This window comes from Chiloscyllium punctatum, chromosome 31 (genome assembly GCF_047496795.1).
Source record: "Chiloscyllium punctatum isolate Juve2018m chromosome 31, sChiPun1.3, whole genome shotgun sequence".
NCBI classification, from domain to species: domain Eukaryota; kingdom Metazoa; phylum Chordata; class Chondrichthyes; order Orectolobiformes; family Hemiscylliidae; genus Chiloscyllium; species Chiloscyllium punctatum.
Genome location: NC_092769.1, coordinates 49,058,871 through 49,079,279, shown reverse-complemented (window position 1 = coordinate 49,079,279; position 20,409 = coordinate 49,058,871).

Sequence of the window (20,409 nt, the reverse complement as noted above, 5' to 3'; positions counted from 1 at the left end):
AGATACATACAATACTAACCTCTGCTGGCCTCCCTACACCACTGCATCAACTCTCTCAGAAGATAACAAATCCTTTAATGTGAAACTCTCAAATTGCACGGTCGTTTGATTTTTCCAATAATATCTTTGGAAGCATAGAGCTGTTTTGTCCGACATTGAGCAATGTTATTCCTGCGTCACTAGCAACACTACTGGGCCTTTTTCAGGACTTTTCAATACTTTCTCCCCTAAGTTTTAAACAGTGCAAGTCACAGAATGAGAAATCAATTCATGTCATCTCCTGACAAAGTGGTTCACTCAGAGGTGAATATTTGCATTCTGACAGGCCCAAGTATATTTTCAAACTTCCATCTACCAGCATTGTGTGTGCGAGCCTGCTCGTGTTTGCGTGTGTGTGTGTATTCATGGTGCTGTCAGTTTGGATCATGCTATGAGCTCTCTCACTGTCTCTCCCTCCCAGACTGAATCCTCGAGGGTTGTCACTCTCTGCCGCTGTCACTGCAGTCGGGTGGGGAGGCCAGCTGAGGGAGAGATTGGTTCATTTTCAGCACTACAGAGATGGCCAGACCTGCACTTATATTTCGATACTCACAGAGTCAAATACAGACACACAGTCCTGGGTGGTAGTGGAGAGATGGATATCGGGCACTCCATCACCCGGTTTGTCCCTTTCCGTCCTATTCCAGGCTGTTTCTCTTGGAATGCGAGAAATGGAGGGAGGGAGTGAAGGTGGGAGTGGGGATCCCTGCTTTTCGTGCTGGTATGGGTGTCGGGGGGAGGGTGGAGATGGTGATGTGTCCAGTGGGAGTCAGTCCATAGTGTTGTATCCAAACAGTGTTCTTAAAGAGAAAGATATATTGGAGGGGAAAGAGAGCGAGAAGGAAGGTGCTGCTTGCAGCAGTGAGAGGGGTGGAGCATGAGCCTTGTTCGGAGGTCGGTGCTATAACAGATGTACAGTGAGTGTGAGGGAGCAGGGAGAATATGGTGACCCTTATCCTGACAGAGTGGGGAAGGTTATTGAAGCTTGTCCTGTGTGCTGGACATTTCCTCAGACCGCAGATACTGCACTGAGCTGGGTGGGGAGGTCAGACCATGCTCGGTGGGTCTGGTGGTGTGGCCCCTCTGGGAAGAGAATAGTCCCCCTCTGTACTAGCCCATTCACCAGGCCCTCCGTGCCCCTGTCGACAAACCGTGGTTTAATTGCCCCTCAGCTGCCATGCTCGGGATAAACTGTGCAGGTCATCTCCGAACAGAGAAATCTCAAACGTGTGCCCATTGGTCTTTTAAAGATGGTACTAGTGTCAGGGATCATGGAATATCCAGGGGCATCTGGGCGATGGTGAGTACATCCAGCCATGATGGGTGGGAGAATCTGGCTGGTATTGAATGAGAGGGACACCATGGGGTTGGGTAGGTAGTTAATGAGGTGAGTTCCATAAGATAGCACCAGGAAACTAGCTCAGCCTCGTACAGACAATCCCTCTGTCTCACTCAATGAAAATGTCACTGAGACAAATTATTGTTAGTTTCAACCCAATGAGTCAAAGACTCTGCTGACCCCAATCCCAGTTACAACACTGCAGCTGTTTGCCCAATGCTCTCCATCACAGAGAAGGAGCTAAACGTCACCTTACCCTTGGGAATGAAGACAGTGGGTCGGGGGTGGTTGAGGTATCAGTGGGGGAGCACATTATGGCAAGTCATTATTATGCCATAGTTTCAAAATAGAGATGGAAAAGCATGAACCATGTCGAAAACTTAAAGTTCTAAATTGTTGAAAAGCCAATTTTGATGATATTAATCAATAATTTTCCAAAGTCGATTGGGACAGATATTCGCAGAGAAGGGGAGAAGCGGGAAGCCTTCAAAAATGACACATCAGGAGGACAGAGACATTATGTCCCTGTTAGGGTGAAGGGTAAGGCTGGTACGTATAAGGAATTCTGTAGGATTGGAGAAGTTGAGGTTCTGGTCATGGATACAAGGGAAGCGTGTGTCAGGTATATCCAGCATGAATTGAGGGTTTTTTTTCCTTAATTCATTCACGGGATGAGGGTGTCCCTGACAAGACAAGCATCTATTACCGATCCCTAATTGCCCAGAAGGCAGTCAATAGTCAACCACATTGTTCTGGGTCTGGAGTCACTTGTAGGCCAGACCAGCAATGGATGGCAGTTTGTTTCCTTAAAGGTTGTCAGTGAGCCGGATGGATTTTTCTGACAATCGGAATGATCATCATTAGCCTCTTAATTCTTGATTTAACGTGAATCACTAGAAGAGTCTGAAGGCAACAAGAGTATAGTTCAGAGGGAAATTGGGAGCATAAAAAGGGGACATGTGATAGCTTTGGCAAATAGAGTTAAGGAGAATCCAAAAGAATTCTACAAATACATCAAGGACAAAAGAGTAACTATAGAGAGAATAGGGCATCCTTAAAGATCAGCAAATCTGCCCATGTGCAGAACCACATGGAATGGGGGAGGGACTGAACGACTATTTTGTATCAGTATCTACTGTGCAGGAGGATATGGAGGCTGGAGAACTTGGGAAATAAGTATTGACATCTTGGAAAGTGGCTGCATTACAGAGGAGCGGCACAGTGGCACAGTGGTTAGCACTGTTGCCTCACAGCGCCAGAGATCTGGGTTCAGTTCCTGCCTCAGGTGACTCTCTGTGTGAAGTTTGCACGTTTTCCCCGTGTCTCTGTGGGTGTGCTACGGTTTCCTCCCACAGTCCAAAGATGTGCAGGTCAGGTGAATTGGCCATACTAAATTGCCTGTAGCGTTAGGTAAGGGGTATGGGTGGGTTGTGCTTCGGCGGGTGGTGTGGGCTTGTTGGGCCGAACGGCCTGTTTCCACACTCTAATCTAATCTAGCTGCTGGAGGTCTTAAAACATGCAAAATGTCCTGGATTTTATTGGATGCACGCTTGAACTCTGAGGGCTGCTGGGGAAGTAATTGCTGGGCCCCTTGCTATCATCAATAGCCACAGATAAAGTGCTGGAAGACTGGACGTTGGCTAACGTAGTGCCACTGCTTAAAGGATTTATTAAGGGTAATACGGAAAAGCCAGTGAGCCTGACGTTAGTGGTAGGTAAGTTGTTGGAGGGGATTATGAGGGATATGATTTTCAAGCATTTTGTAAGGTAACGACTGATGAGGGATAGTCAACATGACTTTGTGCAAGCAATATTGTGTCTCACTGACTTGACTGAGATTTCTTTGAAGAAGCGACTAAGAAGATTAATTGAGATAGAGTGGTGTACATTGTCGATATGGAATTCATTAAGGCATTGAATAACATTGTACATGGTCATCTGTTTAACAAGGTTGGTTCATATGAAAGCCATTTGGTTGAAAAACTGGCTCAAAGGTCGGAGACAGAGGGTGGTGGTGGTGGAGGGTTGCAATATCCTGGCAAAGGTTGCAATGCTCCCCATGCTGTGCAGACAGTCCAGTTTATGTAGTAATCCACTAGCACGGCCTGCACAACTCTCCATCTTAGCCATTACCTTACCCCAGTTCAGAATTTGAGGCAATGGACCATTCTAGCCGATCGGGCAATGTCTCCATTCAATGTTTGTTTTCTTAACATTGTCTCCCTTATCCCGTTATTCCGAACCCCCCATCTCCTTATCCATATTTTCAGCAAGTTACCAATTTTTTTTTTCCGTATCTTTCCCTGGCCTTTGGTTTTGAATCCCTCGTGCATCGAGTGCTGGCATTGTGAATCTCAGAAACAGTGAAATGGTGGATGTCAGGCTGTTGTTCACTTCCCAATGTGTCCCATGTGGTGCTCCATGGACAGGTGTTCCAACAGATTTGACTCTTCTGTTTGAAAATTGGTATGCGCCTGTCTCTCTCAGTTGATGTGCGGTCAGTAACACGAGGAAAATCCTGGAGTATAATTATAAGGGAACAGGCATCTAACTTGTAGCTGAGGGGTTTCTGACTGACTCCTGCTATTGAAAAGTTAGTGGAGGGGCTGGGGATGGTTTGCTGGAGGTTGTGCTGTGAGCTGCCTCAGACATTCAAGGAGACCTGAGGATTTGCTGACCCAACTCTGGATGGAGCATGAGGACTGTAGTTACAGCATCTGGGTCTGTAACGTGAATAACAATTGGAGCAGAGGCTGCAGAGAAGGGAAGCTCTGAAACCACAGAGTGAGTGTGTGTGGGGAAAGAGATTTGCTGGATCTGTCTATGTTTTTGCCTGGACAAGCACATACTCTCACTCTCCCCATTACATACACTGATTCCATCACTGTCACCCTGACCCCCTCACACTCACACCATTACAGTCACCCTGACCTCCTTACACTCACTCCATCAATGTCACACTCACCCCCTACACTCACTCCATCACCGTCACACTCATCCCCTCACACTCATTCAGTCACCCTCACCCTGACCCCCTCACACTCACTCCATCACCATCACCCTGACCCCCTCACACTCATTCAGTCACCCTCACCCTGACCCCCTCACACTCACTCCATCACCGTCACCCTGACCCTCTCGCACTCACTCCATCAATGTCACACTCATCCCCTCACACTCATTCAGTCACCCTCACCCTGACCCCCTCACACTCACTCCATCACCGTCACCCTGACCCCCTCACACACACCATCACCGTCACCCTGACCCCCTCACACTCACTCCATCACCATCACACTGACCCCCTCACACACACTCCATCACCATCACACTGACCCCCTCACACATACTCCATCACCATCACACTGACCCCCTCACACACACTCCATCACCGTCACCCTGACCCCCTCAAATCCAATTATAATTGTGTTAAATGCAGTCACTCTGGCCTCCGCTCTAGATTTCCGCTGTGTATTTTCTTGTTGTCCATTTTTAAAACAAGGCTTCAATGAGCACAAATTGAGCATCAGTGAGAAGGTTGGTGCTGAGGACGTGTTACTTCATACCACTGTAGATGACATCTTCCATCACTTTATTAATGATGGGGATTAGAGCAATGGGGCCGTCATTAATTGTCTAGTGTTTTGTCTGTGTATGTACAGGACACAGGATAGTTTCCCACATTGTCAGGTAGCTGCCAGTGCTGTATCCCAGCAGGAACAGCTTGATTGGAATGTTATACGGGCCCACAGCTGTTGCAATCTCCAATCTCGCCAGCCACTTGCAGATACCATATGAAATGTTTTGGATTCGCTTAAGACTGCCATCTGGAGGAGACTGAAATAGATCATCCCTTCGATACTTCTGTTTGAACATTGCTGTGAATGTTTCAACCTTAGCATTTCTATTGTTGTGCTGGGCCCTTCCATCATTGAGGAAGTTCGTATTTGTGGATCCTCCTCCTCCTTTGAGTTGTTCGATTGACCACGGCTATTCACCCTGACTGCATTTGACAGGATTGCAGAGATTAGCTCTGATTTGTTGGTTCGATCAGTCTGTCATTTGAATCTTTTGCAAACTGGTGAGTAAGTGGCCCAATTTGGTTAGCTCACCTCATTTTGAGGTGTAGCTGGTGCTGCTCGTGGGAGGCCCTCCTGCATTCTCAATTGAACAAGGGTTATCCCCTGGCATGATGGTCAGGGCAAAATGGAGCATATGGCAACAGTGAGAGTGAAAATTGTGCTGGAATAAAATTCTACTGCTGTTGGTAATGTTGGGGTGTATCTGAATAGGATACTCTTTGTAGGTTTGGTGTGGACTTGTTGACCGAAGTGCATGTTTCCACATTGTAAGCACTTTATGAGCCCAGTACTCAGTTACTAAAGATTTCCTGTTTAGCATGATGATACAGAGGATATTCATAATGTAAAGTGTGACTTTGTCTCCAGAAATACTGTGTGCGGTAGTCACCGTTCACAATAGAGTCATCGATCAATGTGTCTGCAGCTTGTAGGTTGGCGATGATGAGGTCCAGTCTGTTTCTATCTCTCAGTCATTCCGTCCTCACCCGGTGCAGACCCAGTCTCACAGCTATATCTTTTTGGATCTGACCATCTCTATCAGCAATGCTGCTTCTAAGTGGTGGTTTTGAAATCGCCCACCCAGTATATATTCTGCAGCTTTGACACTGTTTCAGCGCTTCCACCAAATGTTGTTCAATGTGGAGGGATATATCTGATGCATTCCTGGATATATCTGATAAGGACCAGGAGAAGTATCCACCTTCATACATTCTAATAGGTGCAACAGCACCTCTACTGTGATATGGACTGTTCCCCAGATATGACTACTAACTTCCCCAAGATTTTATGCCTTTCTTCATGGTAAACCCAGAGGAGAAATATCCGTTGAAGACCTCGCCCATTGCCTGTGGTTCTATGCATACATGTCCACTTTGGTCCTTGAGGGGTTCAATTATCTCCCTCGTTATTGTTTTTTTCAATATACTTTTAAAAATACCCCTTTGGATTCACCCTAGTCATCTCAGCCAAAGCTGTTTCATGCTCCCCTTTGTCCCTACTGATTTCCTTCTTCAGTAAACTCCTGTATCCCCTGTATACGTCCAGGGCCTGCCTTGTTCCCAGCTGCCGTTAACTGAGCCATTCCTCCGCCTTTCTTTTCTGCTCAAAACCTCAATATCTCTTGTCATCAAGGCTTCCCTCTTCCTGCCCTTTCACCCTCGCAGGTACATCTAGACATTGAACTCTCACTGTCTAATTTTTAAAGTCCTCTCATTTGCCAGAGGTCTCTTCACCTGCAAACAAACTGGTCCAACCAATCCTTGCAGGCTCCTGTTTAATTCCATTAAGTTCACCTTATTCCAATTTAGAACTTGAATCTGTGGACCAGGTTTGTCCTTCTTCATAACTGTTTTAAAATTAAGAGAACTGTTGTCACTGGTCCCAAAGTGCACCCCCCCCCCCCACCCACTGTCTCTTGTCCTGCCCTATTCCACAAGAGTAGGTCAAGGTTTGCCCTTTCCGCCTAGTGCCCTCTCCATACTGCTTGATGATACTTTCCTGATGCACTTTTTTTTAGATTACTTACAGTGTGGAAACAGACCCTTCAGCCCAACAAGTTCACACCGACCCGCCGAAGCACAACCCACCCAGACCCATTCCCCTACACCTAACACTACATGGCCAATTCACCTAACATGCACATTTTTGGATTGTGGGAGGAAACCCACGCAAACACAGGGAGAATGTGCAAACGGAGGGTCGCCTGAGGCTGGAATTGACCCCAGGTCTCTGCCGCTGCGAGGCAGCAGTGCTAACCACTGTGCCGCCCACTTAACCAATTCCTCCACATCAAAGCCCCTATCCCTCTGGCAGTCCCAGTCTATGTTAGGAATATTAAGATCGCCTATTATGACAATCCGTTTCCATCTGCAAGCCTCCTCACTTTCCCAACATTTTTATTCCTTTTAGGGGCCTAGAGTACAACCCAAATAATATCGCGATCCCTTCTTATTTCTTAGCTCCACCCACAAAGCATGACTGGATGATCCTTCAGTTATTTTAGCTCTGATTATTGCCGTGATACTTGCCTTAATCAAAAATGCAACTCCCCCTCCCCTCCTTCCACCACCGCTGTCCCGCCTAAAGCACCTGCACCCTTGCATGTTAAGCTGCCAGTCCAGTTCCTCCGTTAGCCATGTTTCTGTAATGGCTATAATATCCCAGTCCCACGTACCTATCCACGACCTGAGTTTATTGGCCTTACCTGTCAACCCTTTTGTAGTGAAATAGATACAATTTAACCAACAGGCATTCCTTGCTCCCTGTCATGTTCCAGCCTGACCTGCCTCTTCACTTTACTGTTTCTGATTACTGTATCTCTTTTCAGCCTCGCACTTGCCTCCCTGCTCTTGAGGATACCAACCTGTGCCAATCTCGTTTGAACCCTCCATTGGAGCACAAGCAAACCTGCCTGCCAGGATATTGGTCCCACTCCAGTTCAGATGCAATCCAGCCATCTTGAACAGGTCATCTCTCCCTCAGTAAAGATCCTAACAATCCAAAAATCTGAATTCCGGCCTCACAGTTTTTTTAGCTACACATTCATCTGCTATATACTGCTGTTCTTACCCTCACTAGCACATGGCACTGGAAATCATCCAGAGATTGTCACCAACAAGTCCTGGCATTTATCATTTTTCCTCGCTCTCTATAATAACACCACAGGACCTCATCCCTATTTCTACCTATGTCATTTCCGCCAACGTGCTGTTCCTCCTCCCCCTTGAAATATTTCTGCACACATCTGTGACACCCTGGATCCTGACACCTGGGATGTTACACACTCTCCTGCGTTCCCATTTTCGGTCACAGAATCTCTGCCTGCCCTCAACCCCTAACTATCGACTCTCCCACCACGAAAGCCCTCTTTATCTTTACCATTTCCCGCTGTGCCCCAGAGACAGTTGTAGTGCCACCAACCTGACTACTGTTGCTTTCCCCGAACAGTCATACCCCCAACACAATCCAAATTGGTATAGCTGTTTTCGGTGGGAATGGACACAGGCGAACCTACACTCTTTGCCTTTCCTGATGGCCATCCTCAACTCTCTGCCTACACCTTAGGTGTGACTACCTCACGAAAACTCTTATCTCTGATGCGCTCAGCATCTTAGATGCCCCTGAGTGCATTCAGTTCCAACTCCAGCTCCATAACAGGGTCTTCCAGGAGCTGCAGCTGGGCGCACTTCCAACACGCATGTAGTCATCAGGGATAATGGAAGTCTTCCTGAGCTCACACTTCCAGCAGGAGGAACAGGCGACGGCCCTACCATCTTATCCACTGTCAGACTAAAGAAGAAAGTTAATAGACATTAACTGAGCTAACCTGTTGTTCGCTGAAGCCTCTCAGGCCTAAGTCTTACTGCTTACTCTGCAATTTTACCATCACGCCTCTATATACTCCTCTGCATATAGTTCTGGTTCTAGCTGGATGGCGACACTACAGGGATGCAGTGTGTGGGCATCAAGCCTCCTGCACCTGACATTCCCAGGCAGTCACCCGTCCAAGTACTAACCAGGCCTGAGTCTGATTACCTTTCAGAAACAGACATTTTCAGACTCGTATGGCAGTAGGCCTGAAGCACACCATGCTACCAATCCATAATGAACTGTGCTTCAGCTGCAGGTCACTGCCTGGCCTTGGAGGGTATCTTGCTGAGGGTTTCCTTCTGGTAGTGGTGACTGTGCCGATGAAAGTTTTCACCCAAACAGCGCATCCACGTTGTTGTAGCTCTCTGCTGGAAATCTCTGTCTATTAGAACTGCACGTGTGATTTACTTGCATCCATCAATTGCATTCCAAACTGGATCTCACTCCAGAGGGAGAGATGGTGATGTTCCAGTGAGTACAGGGCTATTGGTAAAAAAAACTACCATCAGACATTGGAGCAACAGATTCACATCCATTCACTGAATCTGGTTTTCCTTTCAATTTGGTTGTGTTTAAACTTATAATCCTTCATTCAACTTTCCTGCTTTTTCCCGGTAACCCTTGTTTAAAAAAAGTCTCTCTCAACCTTGAAGATATTTAATTATCCAATCTCAACAGCCTTCACAATTTTCTACAGCATGGTGGCTCAACGGTTAGCATTCCGGCCTCACAGCTCCAGAGATCCTAGTTTGATTCCAGTGTAGGGCGACTGACTCTGTGGAGTTTGCACATTCTGCCTGTGTCTGCGTGGGTATCCGGTTTCCCCCCACAATCCAAATATGTGCAGGTTCGGTGAATTGGCCATGCTAAATAGCCCCACTGCGTTCATGGATGTGTAGGTTAAGGGTAAATGTTGCATAACGGATTTGGGTAGGGTATTCTTTGAAGGGCCCGTGTGGACTTGGAGTGCTGATGGGCCAGTTCCCATGCTGGAGGGATTCTATGAATTGTTTCCCTCCCACTGATGGGAGATTTGGTGGTCTCAATCCCTTGTCTTTTTTCTAGCACACTGTGTGAAAGTTTAACCTACATTAGATGTTGTCTTGTTCCTTTCACACCTCATCTCCAGTCAGAGGAAACGATAAAATAAGGAACGTTTCAGAGTCTGTCATTTCTTCCCTCATCACCAACCTAAGATATCAGCTCATCCAGATTAGGGATTTGCCCACACTCTACTCCACATGAACTTCCAATTCTTCCTCAGCCTCCCGGTCAAACTGCTCAAGGATCACATGTTCACTCTCCCTGAATCCGGTAACTGCTTCTCGACACTGAAGACTGATATGAAATACATGACTACCATATTATGTGGCTCCGTTCAAAGGTTGCCTCCTCAGTCCCTAATACTACCCATTCTTTCCCTTGTCAACCTCTTCCTCTGAATAAACCGAGAGAATATCTTGTGAGTCTTGTTAAACTTGCCTGCTGATGTTCTACCACGCCACTTTTTGCTCTTCTTACTTTCTTAAGGTGAGCCCTACACTTTCTATGCTCCTTTAGCATCTTCATTGACCTGCTCACTTTATATCTCCATTAAGTTTTTCTTTCCTTCTTCGGAATAATTGTAGACATACAAAGTTCTCTGGGCTTGTTTTTTCTCATATTCATCTTTGGTGTGTTGACATTGTCATCAATTTCATTTTGAATATGTGACATTCCCCACCGCCCGACTCCAAGCCCCAGCCCCAAGTTGTTCTGCTACAATTTTAACCAGAAGAAACGGTACTTTGGCCAGATGCTGTCTTGTTTGAATAAAATTTGCGTCCCCAATCCAAAAAACTTTAATTTTTTAACCTTTTCCTCAACAAACTTAAAATATATGATGTCATGGTCACTGGTCCTAAAATGGTCTCACAATCCTGCCTGAAACACCTGACTGACTTCATTCCTCAGAATGAGGACGCAGATACCCACCGGCCCTTGTTGCATCTTCTACATGTCAATATAAGGAGTTCCTGGAAAAAAAAATCAGGCCATCTCTCTCCCTCTTAAAAAGTTATCACTGCCCCAATGAATGTTGGGAATTGAACTGCCTGAATGCAATGATCCTATTATTGTTCTTACACGCCTCAGTGAATTGGTTATATATATCCTCCTGTACTTTCATTTTTCTGGGGTCTATAAAATATCCCCAACAATGTGTTCCCATCATTTTGATCCTAACCTCAACCCAAAATGCCTCATTTGAAGACATTTCCAAGATATCATCCATCCTTTCAACAATACCTGACTCCTTCATAAATATTGCAACACCACTTCCTCTTTGACACCCGGTCCTGTCCTGCCGATAGTTCCGGTAGAACAGAATATTGAGTTGTTCGCCCTGACCTCCCTCAAACACGTCTCTGTGATGGCAAAGATGTCACTCCTCCATATGTCAACTCATTCCATTATCACATCAGTCTGTCTGATAATGCTCCCAGCATTAACGTAAGCTGGAATATAACACCTAAAATACTTTGTACATCGGAGTTCTTCAAACATTCACTGTTTATTATCAGACTGCCCAAACCATGAATCAAAATAATAACTCCTGGAGTGAATGAATATTTGTTGAATTGTAATTTGTTTTTTTTAAAAATGTGTAGTCATCAAATGCAACTTTCCAGAGCAGTCAGCTCCACATACAATGAGTTTCTGATGGTTAATTCCCTGTCAGTGTGCAGAGGGGACAGCCCTCAGTATTGGAGAAACTGAGGACTGCAGTTGATAGAGATCAGAGTCGAAAACGTGGCGCTGGTAAAGCACAGAAGTTCAAGCAGAATCTGTGGAGTCGATATTTCGGGCATAGGCCCTTCATGAGGACCGCATTGGTGCATTCCATTTTTTTTAATTCCATGGTTCACAGGAACCAGATTTTCTCAGGAAAGCAGCACTATATATGACACTGAAGTGGAAAGCAGTCAATCAGTAGTTTGGACAGTGTGTAGACAATTTGATGGTAAAGACTGATTGATGGACAAACATAAGTATAAATAAATCCCCTGGGTCTGTGACGGAAGAGATTGATGTGGCATTGGCGATGATCTTTGCATCCTCACTGTCCACTGGAATAGTGCCAGATGATTGGAAGGTGGCAAATGTTATTCGCTTGTTCAGGAAAGGGAATAAGGATAACCCTGGGCATGATAGAACAGTCAGTCTTACACCAGTGGTGGGCAAAGTATTGGAGACGGTTCTCAAAGACAAGATTTACGATTACATAGAAAACCATAGTTTGATTAGAGAGAGTCAGCATGGCTTTGTGAGGAGCAGGTCATCCCTCACACACCTGATTGAATTCTTTGAAGATGTGAAAAAACACGTCGATAAAAGTCGACCAGTAAATGTGGTGAATAAGAATTTTAGCAAGGCGTTTGATAAGGTTCCCCATTCTAGTACAACCAATCCATCCTGAACACACTGCCAAACTAATCTAGTCCCATCTGCCTCCTGCTGTACCCGCTGAGTGGTTATAATGCCCTTGTAGTGTTATTACTGTGGTGTTAATCCAAAAACCCAGGTAATATTTTGGGAACAAAGGGTTCAGGTCCTGGCATGACAGGTGGTGGAGTTTGAATTCAATAAGCACCTGGAATTGAAGAGTCTCGTGATGACCTGAAACAGTTGTGGAGAAAATCCCATCTTATTCACTCATGGAGTTCGGGAAGCAACGTGCCATAGTCATCTGCTCTGTCCCACAGGAGACTCCAGATAGATAATATCGTGGTTTACTCTTGAATGTCCTCTGGGAAATAACTGACGTACTAGGCATGAATAAATTTATTTTAAAAATCCCACTTTCCCATTCATGTTTGGAATCAATTGTCCATTAAATGTTGCAAACGTACCCTCATCCATCACTTCCTCAGCAAGTTAATTGCACACGTAAAACACCTTCCCTAAAAAAATGCCTCATATGCCTTTTTTTTAAAAAAGAATCTCTCTTTTCATCTTAAACATATGCCCTCTCGCCTTGAAACCCCCCTCCTGGGAAAAGGCCGCTATCGTTAACTCTAAACTTGCCTCTCAATAATTCATAAACTTCCATCAGATCGCCGCTCAAACCCCTAATCTAGAGTGAAAACAGTCTCAACTAAGAGAAAATGAGAACTGCAGATGAGAGATCAGAGTCGAGAGTGTTGTGCTGGGAAAGCACAGCAGGTCAGGCAGCATCTGAGGAGCAGGAGAATCGACGTTTCGAGGAAGAGCCTGATGAACGACACTTGCGCGAAAAAAAAGATTCTCCTGCTCCTCGGATTCTGCCTTACCTGATGTGGTTTTCCAGCACCCCGATCTCGAAACTGCAAATAGTCTCAGCCTATCCAGCATTTCATTAGAACTCAAACCTTCCACAGGTAACAAGCGTGTATACCTTTTCTGAACCTACTCCAGCTGAATAATATCATTCCAACAACTGGGCGACCAGAACTGGACAGAATATTCCAGAAGAGGCCTCATCAATGTCCTGCAAAACTTCACCATAACGTCCCGACTCCTATGCACAAAGGACTGAGCAATGAAGGGAAGTTTGTTAAATGCCTTTAAACCATCTTGTCTGTAGGTAATGCAAATGACAAGGAATTATGTACCTGCATCCCGAGTTTCCGTGTTCTCCAACATACGCATAGCCATACACTTTTTGTTATACCAAAATGCAATACCTTCCATTTATCCAGATTGAACTCCAAGTTACATTTTTCAGTCCAACGACACATTGGATGAAGATCCTTTTGAAACTTAGATAATCTTCCTCACTGTCTACAATTCTGACGTCGCCTATAAACCTACAAAGCACGCCTGCAGTGAGTTCCACTGTTTTCTCATATCGATCAATATTTACTTGTCGTGGCCGTGATTTAGTAGTGTGCAGGTCATACAGTCATGCAATTAACCATGAGAAAGAAAGCCGCAGACTACAGGGAGATATTAAACAATTGGAAATAAAAATGGTGAAAGCAATTCATTGCAGGGAAGTTGGTGATAATGAAGCAAAATCAAATTTCAAACCAGCCGCCCACGCTCCAGTTGTGACACTCAGTTATCTCAGCAAGATGCACTGTAGATTGCTGTTATTATAAACGGGAACAAATTTTCCCTTCTGCCCCGCCTTTGACCAGGAACACTCCCAACCTCGGAATTGCTTGCTCCTCTAAACCATCTTAGAAATACCGTGCATTCACCAGTTGTGTCACTTGAGCCATCGAGTATCTCTGCGACCTCATTCCCATCCCGATTTCAAGTTGGTTCTTCGCGACTGCGTCACTCAGTTCCTCTGAGTCTGGGGCTGGGAACTGGGACTATGTGTCAGCAGTGGTTACTGCCTTGTGTGGGGAAACTTGTGAAGTAACCGATGTTAAACTGCATTGCTATTGAAGCATACATTTCTACAAAAGCTTGGTAAAAACAATGACTGCAGATGCTGGAAACCAGATTCTGGATTAGTGGTGCTGGAAGAGCACAGCAGTTCAGGCAGCATCTGAGGAGCAGTAAAATCGACGTTTCGGGCAAAAGCTCTTCATCAGGAATACAGGCAGAGAGCCTGAAGGGTGGAGAGATAAGTGAGAGGAGGGGGGGAGGGGGTGTGGGTAGAAAGTAGCATAGAGTACAATAGTTGAGTGGGGGAGGGGATGAAGGTGATAGATCGGGGGGGGGGAGGGCGGAGTGGATAGGTGGAAAAGAAGATAAGCAGGTAGGACAAGTCAGGACACGTCATGGGGACAGTGCTGAGTTGGAAGTTTAGAACTAGGGTGAGGTGGGGGAAGGGGAAATGAGGAAACTGTTGAAGTCCACATTGATGCCCTGGGGTTGAAGTGTTCCGAGGTGGAAGATGAGGCGTTCTTCCTCCAGGCGTCTGGTGGTGAGGGAGCGGCGATGAACGAGACCCAGGACCTCCATGTCCTCGGCAGAGTTGGAGGGAGAGTTGAAATTTTGGGCCACAGGGCAGTGTGGTTGATTGGTGCGGTTGTCCCAGAGATGTTCCCTAAAGCGCTCTGCGAGGAGGCATCCAGTCTCCCCAATGTACAGGAGACCGCACCGGGAGCAACAGATACAATAAATGATATTGGTGGATGTGCAGGTTAGAAAAGCTGCACTGTCCTCAGAGTCTTTGATGTTTTGGAGAAATCTATTTATCTCAGCCTTCAGCACATTAACGATGGAATCACCACGGCCTCTGTGGGCGCCGATGTTTAACGGTCAGCCCATTCTGAGTTCCCACATATCTGCTACTGTTCGCTAAGCACTGATATTGTGCATTTGGTGCTCTGCCTAACATTTCTTATGATACTGTACTTATGGTGCACGCTAAGAGCGTTTGTATGTGGGGTGCCGTGATCATATAGTGGTTAGTACTCTGTGTTGTGGCCGCAACAACCTCGCTTCGAATCCGAGTCACGGCAGTAATCGCTGTATTTGTCCCAGTCTTTTGTGAAACACAAAGGAATCAGTTGTTTTAACGTTTTGATTTTCTCCAAGGTGATTTTATTTTCCTTCAAGCTCTGCTCGCTCACGTCTCTGTGGTTTCATATGTCAGAACTCAAATCCACCCGTTCTCAGAGATTTCTTCCCTCCTACGATCACTAACAGAACTTTCCATCCCATACCCCCATTTCATTAATTTGGAGATGATGGTGTTGGTCTATGGAGTACAAAGTTAAAAATCACGCAACACCTGGTTATGATCGTACAGGTTTAATTGAAGCACTAGCTTTCGGAGCGCTGCTCTTTCATCATGTGTTTGTGGAGTCATTTCCTATTTCATTAAGGCATTGCAGAATCTATTACAGACTCTCCCATTGATACCATTCAGTCTGTGATGCTGCGCTCACTGTTGCTGGGTGAATGTGACCCAACCCCACGATCGGGACCTGCAGACCATTTGATCCATTTGGTTACCACTGTTGTGAATTCAATACTCATGGAGCGGCTTTTACCGACATGGACCAGATATTATTGGGGGGGGGAGGGGGGCGGGTGTCAAGCTCAGGAAAATGGCACAGAACAGTATCGGAGAAAAGCGACTTCATTGGATATGTTCAGTTTCACTGCTTTTCTGCAATGGCCGAGCGCTATTACCACTGAACACTGGACTGTTTATTCAGACACCATGGACTCGGGTTTGACTCCGACTATGCTGGGAGGTAGAATTGGGATTCAATAAATATCTGGAATTACGGATCTAAAAACTCCTATATATCCATGTTCAATTGTTGAAAAAAACATTTGACGTCATTTAAGGAATGAAACTGCCATTCTTACCTGTTCGGGCCTCCATGTGACTCCAGACTCACTACAATATGGTTGAGTCTCAACAACCCGCTGTGCAATTAGGGATGGCAATAAATACTGCCGAACCAGCGACACCCTCATACTGTAACGGAATAGGAAAAAAAAGTTCATTCGGCTCTATCTAGATTACTTTGCGCAGTTCTGCAATTCAGAGTACTGCATGGATGTGATCGTACTGGGAACGTTGCAAAAGATTCACTGGGATATTGTCTGGGCTGAAGAGTTTCAGTTGTGAGGAGTTGACTGGGGTTGTTTGTCGCCGAGCAGAGGAGATTGGAGAAGACATGACTGAGATGTACAAAATAATGAGGGATATGGATAGGATAGACTGAAAGAAGCATTTGTTATTGATGGAGAGTTCGAACACTGGGGCCAAGAGACTTCGGAAAAAGGCAGAAAGTTTTGAGTAGATATGCGGAAAGGGTCAGAGAGGCGGAAATCGTTCTAACCTTTAAAAAAAATTGAGATGTGAATTTGTGATTCCAAAATAAATAAGACTATGGGCTAATTGAGATGTGAATTTGTGATGCCAAAATAAATAAGACTATGGGCTAAACGGTGGAAATCTTGATTCAGGTCGAAAAGCAGTTGAATTGGACAAGTGTGGCCACAACAGACTGAAGGGCCACCTTCGATGTCGTTGTCCTCCACAGTCTCGTGATTCGTGTCCCCGCCTGTCACAGGGCACAACTCTCCGCTGGGGGCATCGTAAAGGTTTTAAACCTGTCGCTTTGTTCGCAACTAAATGTTTTTAATGCTTGGCCTTCCATTCTCAATTGGATATGTCACAGGAAAGACAGTCCTGTCTGAATCCGCGTGGAGACGGACTGCAGCTCCTGGGGCGAGAGAGTGTCAGTGACAGTGCAAACACGTAACTTCAGCAAACTGCACATTGTGTTTGCGTTGCAATGAAATCCATTTTATACAGTTGTTCCTGACTGATGTGTTTATTTAAAGCAGGAATCTGAGGAAGAAAACAAAGTAAACCCATTCAGATCTGAGTGCAGAAACATTTCCAGCAGCACTAATGAGGTTGTACAGCGTAGAACCGCGTTTGGATGGATTGAATTCGGTTTGATGGGCGCAGCAGGCTTTCACTAGGATAAGTTACCAGTGTGTAAAGCCATTACACATGATACAGATAGTGTTCAATGTGATGGTACACTACAGTGGTTCGCACTGCTGTTAAGTCTGTAGGTCAGGCGGATTGGCCATGTTAAATTGCGCAGATGTGTCCAGGGAGTGACTTCAGTAAGTTAAGTGAATTATCCATGAGTAACGCAGTGATAAGCTCAGCAGTCACTCGATGCCAGGTTTTATTCCAGCAGGTTCATTTGAAATCACAAGCCAGAGGCCTGCGGGGATACAAACGGGAGCTAGATATGTTTGAGATGCTGTTCAGAATGTCCCTACAGAATCTATTGGCTGAACTGTACTTTCTGCATTGTAGGGAATCTGGGATTCTATCAGAGGACACTGCCAGCGTTTACTGGGCTGCTAAAACATTGGAGACGATGCTGATGGCGTTTATTGGGTATGGAATTTTATTTATTAGTGTTTTGGAAAATTTGAAACTAAACCAAGGAAAACCGAATGGAAGTTTTCCGGAGTATTTGAGGTTTGGAGAGAGGATATATGTGGTAAATTGTCTCTTTCAAGTTCATAAATTTCTGAAAGTCAAGATTTCAAAACCATTGATGTAGGACAAAGAAATAATGGGAGCAGAATTTCTGTCACTCAGACAATCCGTTTCCAAAATATTTGGAAAGGCACATTTAGAGACACACAAGCAGCGAGTTTCACCAGGAGAGAGACAGCCTGTGGCCAGGTAAAAGTGTAAAAGTGGGGTGTAGGGGGTAGAAGGTGCGAGGAAACAATGTCTAATTTGGGCGACTTCAGATGAAAAGAAATATCGGAAACGTCTGCAGCTGAATAAGATTCAGCAAAAAAAACCTCAGAGTCTTGAAAGATTTATATTAATATTCCACATGAAGCATTATAAATGGAACTGAGCAGATTTTGTATATTGTCAAGGAAAGCTATTCCATAATGAACAGGAAGTGACCCGTCTCTTAGAGATCGATTTCCTGCTTTAATCCCATGGCTTCAAGATGGGAGGGCAATCGCCATGATGTTGGGTTCATTTGATACCCACTGAAATCTGCCAACGTAAGTGAGCATCAAAACTGGCATCTTGTTTTGTGTTTTAACCTTTTGTTTTTCACATCAGTATTTTCTTTAAGCTGAAATAAATTCGGAGCAAAATTGAAAACAACATTAAACGTTCCAATCGTATAAATCCAATTCACTTCCGATCATTGCAATGAACAGAGTGAAGGTGCAGCAAAATTAATAAAATGAAACGAACAAAACTGCATTTCCGGGAATTTTACCCAGTTCAGGTTCAGCCATTTGAGAACGACCATCGAGCTAAATCATCACCTTCACTTCTCTCTCCATATATACTTCTTCACGTGAGAGAGAAACTGTCTGAAGAACGTCTGCCTCAAGATTAAATGTGCGTGTGAATGTGACGGGAATTTCATGTTTGCTGGTTCATTCTGAGACAGTTCAGACTCGGAATAAATCAAGCATAAGGTATTCCTTCCAACGACGAGGTCAGTTCCTTGGATTTTGCTGGTATTATTATTCCGCTGAAAACAGTAACTTAATGGTGTGGATTCGATTCCGCTCAGGGAATTTCTTATCCCCTCGGTGCCCCGTATGTAATCTTGATGTGGTCACATGTGAGCCCCTTTGCCATGGGCTGAAGTGGCCCAGAGGTGAAGGCGGCGGGTTGCTCTTTCATTGTGCATGTGTGGATGTGAATCCTACTTGGGCTGTTACTTTTATCAAACGCAGCTGTGGTTTCCCTTTGTGCCTCGCATCTTTAGTATACATTGGATGGAGGATCTTGCTAATGCCCTTCATTGCACCGGAGATTTGTGATAAATCGATACCTCATCAAAGGAAAGTAAAGCAATTTGTTTCTGTTGTAAGTTAAATTGGGATAATGAAAAGGAGTGCAAACATTTCTTTCCTCCTTTCATTCCATCTTGACTTTCTATGAATTTATATCGAATGAAAGTGAAACAAATAAGGAGAGATCCGGTGCAATTGTTTATCCAATGGGATTGTGAATTTTAATGTAATACTCCACACAAAGTTCTGATCAGTATTTGAAACAGTCAATTGAATTGGAACCGCAGAACTCTTTTCCAATGAAACGAATCTTTCATTCTTTCACAACCTTTTGCTGTACGAAACATACTGTGATACATCATCCAGCATGATCACCACGTTGGCAACAATATAAGATCCACAAATTTTCTTTAGTAATCACACCTTCTGCACATACCCATCTGCGGTGTGCCCAGTGCCATTTGTTGTCTTCAGGCCACAGCACATTTCTTGTTCATGAAATTATGAGCCTAGTTCCTGATCTGTCTGATCAGTTTGAGAAACCTTTTCTATCCCTTCTTCCCATCCCCTCAGAACTCTAAATTTATCAATAAAATAAGGCGTTAGACCAAATGATGTAGGATTGGAAGTCGGCCAATCAGCCCATCGAGTCTGCTCCACCATTCAATGAACTCATGGCTGATCTGATAATCCTCAACTCAATTCTTCTGCATTGCCTCGACAAAGCTTCATCGTCTTTCTGATGAAATATCTGTCTGGCACAGTTTGAAAATGCACAACAACTCAGCCTCAACAATAGTTTCTGCAAGTAGTTCCACCGATTCACTGGCCCTTGAGCAAAGAAATTACTCCTCATTTCTGAATTAAATAGGCAATATCTAATTCTGAGTTCATGTCCTCTGGTGCTCTCCTCATACTAGAGGGTAAACCACCTGCCCATAACTACCCTGTCAAGGTCCCATGAATATTGAACATTTATGAATGTTATTATGTTATTGTGTGATTATAGAGCTCCCCTCCGCCTCCTTTGTTTCAAGGAGAAAAATCCCAGCCTAACCAATCATTCCACGAGGCTCCATTTTCTCCAGTGTTGACAACATGTTCACCCCCAGCAGCGTCCTTACATATTATTAAGGCAGGGGGAGACATTTATGCGAATAAACGGTTGAAATTTCAAGCATAGACGGGAATTGGAACTTGAAATCAGACAGCGACTGAAATCAGATTAGTCCACACAAGGACGAAATCGAGTTAATGATAACTCTGAGAAATGGGCGGCACGCTGGCACAGTTTTTTAGCACTGCTGCCTCACAGTGCCAGAGACCCAG